We start from the raw sequence: 3120 nt of genomic DNA on the forward strand, positions 1-3120 counted from the left end.
GGTGTAACTGTGTCTCTCTGATTTCTAAAGACTTTGTTGGAAGATCTTGCCTTCAGTGTGTTCACAACTTTCCTGAGTTTTCAAGAAAGTTAAAAAGTTTTAGTACGTTTCAAGACAGATGACTGGAGCCATGTGAATTTGGCACTTTTTTGGACACAAGCCTGAAATTCAGCAGGGGAAGCATTCTTCTGTGGCTCTGGCTCCCCTGTGATGAACATCTGCCCAATCATGGATGAAAACAGACATCCAAATAACACTCAAGCTTTTCAGTTGGGTGGCAAAATGTTCTCTGCTTAAAATAAAATGGCCATTCCTGCTGCAAACTGGCATTGGGCTGCTTTTGGATGCAGAATCATCTTTTGCCAATTGTGTGTCAGAAGCTTCTCTCAAAAATTGTAGATACTGAAACTGTAAACATTCACGATGGGCAACTGTTCTGAATTTGGAGAACATCAGCTTCTGTTGGCCAGTGGCTTACTGTTTGCTAAAGCTATTTCATACAGAAAGAATCTAGTTAGTGTTTTTTACAGTGTCTGATGATTTTTGTGACCGTAATCTTCCTCAAGCCGAAGCATTCTGTATCGTAGCATTATCCTGTGAATGGCTGTTTAAGCTGCTCTCAGGAGCTACTAGCCTTTACTTTGAAAGTAGAAATAGCTTTTTATTGGTGGAGGCTCCCAGTGAGATATGTAATCACAAAAGCAAATTTAGAAGTAATTCTTGGTTTTGCATGATAGATCAAGTTTTAGTACTGATACATCAGGACTGAAAAAATTATGTATGACCAAAGCAGCACACTGGGAAAGTCAAAGCTGTAATCAAGCTGCTCTGTACTGGTAGATTGAAGTTCTCTCTGTTTAAGCGTATTTTCCTGTTCTTGTATTCTTTCCTTAACAGCAGGATATATTTTTAATCTTCTGAAGGGATGAACTTGTAACTCAAGGATATTGGAATATTGATCGAAACTACTCTGAGGTACAGATGAGACTACTCAGATGCCCAGCAGACCCTCAAATGTCAAGTTACCCAATATTTTTTCAGTGATTCAGAAATGCACCACAACTTAGTGGGCTGAGTCTAGAGATAGTACTATGATTAGACTCACTCTGGCTATAGTTTATTCTGTAAATATATTACTGAAATAATAAAAGGCGCATTCTGACCATCTATGCCAATTGCCTCCAAAGGGCAAAGTATAACTTTTCACCATGTAGTCTCTGCATCAAATTATCCTGTAATATATGCTTATTAGCTCTGCAAAAAATAGATTGGTGAAGTCTTTACCGCCCCAGAAAAAAAGTATTTTGAGATGCTGTACTTCAAATGGAATCAATAAGAAGTGCTTTTCTTCAGCTGTCACCTTAGAGGGTACCCATCTATTTTCGTAAGACAGGGCTAAGATGTGTAAGCTCTCCGTTCCTTGCATTATGAGGTGCAAACCGTAATTCCCCCTTCTTCTTTTAACTCATGATACCATATCTCTCTTTCAAACTGCCTCTGAATTCTCTTCCCGTAACACCAACTGCACTTCCTTTGCTTCATTTAAAGCCATTCCTCCTTGCCCTCAACGCCGAGCATGGGGAGAAGTTAATTCCCTTTTTATTTGCAACATCTTTTTACATATTTAAAGGCCCTTACATGGCGCTCTTCTGCCTTCTCTTCCTGACGTTAAACAAGTCCATTCACCCTATGATTAATCCTATGAGACTGTGTTTCCTGAAACCCTGATCCTTCTCAGTTGTAGTCTCTGGATGCTTTCTAATTGGCGTGTATCTTTCTTGAAGGGTGATCCTCAGAAATGGACACTGTTTCAGATAAGAATTAACAGGAGACCCCAGCCCAGGCATGACTCTGGGAGCGGTTTTCCATCAGTTATCAGTGATTTGATCGAGACTAACCTCTGTTAGCCTGTTTATGGGAACATCAGGTGAGAGGGTGTGGATCCCTTCTGGAGTCCACATCCAGGTACCTGCCCTTGACAAGGTGTTAGGCTGATTTGTTGCTCCTTTCACACACTCCCCTCTTTATTGTCATTTTTTGTTGTGATTGCCTGAATACACATGAACTCTTAGATAATTTATTTCTTTGAGTGGGAACTGAAACTTAACATTTCAGGTAAAATAATGTAATTTAATGTTTAAATTAAATTAATTTTCCTTTGCTCCTCCTCCCTCAATAATCAATTCTTCACCATCCTGCTGTGACAAACCATGTTGCTCTGGGGACATGGTAGAACCACGGGGGGGGGCCTGTGGGGCTGGTGCACATACTTGGACCGCAGACACACTTTCCTTTTCAGAAAGCAGTGTGAGTGCGTTACACAGGAGCATTTGTTTTCATGGTTCCTGCAGCTTTTGTTGTGTCTTCTCATTCGTATCTTCCTGCTGGGATGCTGATGCCCTAAACCCCTCCACCATGGAGCCAGACCTGCCTCTCTTTCTCAGGAGGCTGGAAGTTTTAGCCGGTCCCACCCAGCTCTTCAGGTACAATAGCCTTGATTTTAGCAAGATTCAACAGAAATGGCGGTTACACCCTCAAAGGAAAAGAATATCTATTATTTCCACATTGTGTACAACCTTTCCCAATTTGGAAGAAGCCCTTCTGGCCACACTTCCCTGTGTCTGTAGCAACTGCTGGCCAAACTGCCATAAAACCACCCCGTTAAATTCAGCCCCGAGGAAAGGCCGTGCTTTCTGTGGCAATCCCTTGGACAGCCAGGGTTTGCTCCCGCGTTTCCCTCGGGGCTGTTCCACACTCGGCACTGCCAAAGCACGTGCCTGTGGTGTGAAAGATCAACATCTGGGAAATACCAGAATGTGGAAACTTTCCAGAGCTGTTGAAACTCTGAAGATCCAAATCTGCAAGAAGCTGAAGCGAAACCTGCACATCAGTGGGATTTTCAAGTAGCATTTTCCCCGTGTCAGTGCTAAATTACTCAGATTTGTTGTTAGAAAAGTGAAATCCTTAACTTTTGTATTGCATGTGTAATGAGCAGATCTCAAAGAGCTCAACAAAGTGTAATTTATATACATGAGGTGTTTTAGAGATTAACAGATGGCTTCTGAATGTTTTTTTTTCCTCTAACACTTTAACTGGTTATTAATATGTCTATTAAATAAT

The sequence above is a fragment of the Aptenodytes patagonicus genome, chromosome 3 (assembly GCF_965638725.1).
Source record: "Aptenodytes patagonicus chromosome 3, bAptPat1.pri.cur, whole genome shotgun sequence".
Taxonomy (NCBI): Eukaryota; Metazoa; Chordata; class Aves; order Sphenisciformes; family Spheniscidae; genus Aptenodytes; species Aptenodytes patagonicus.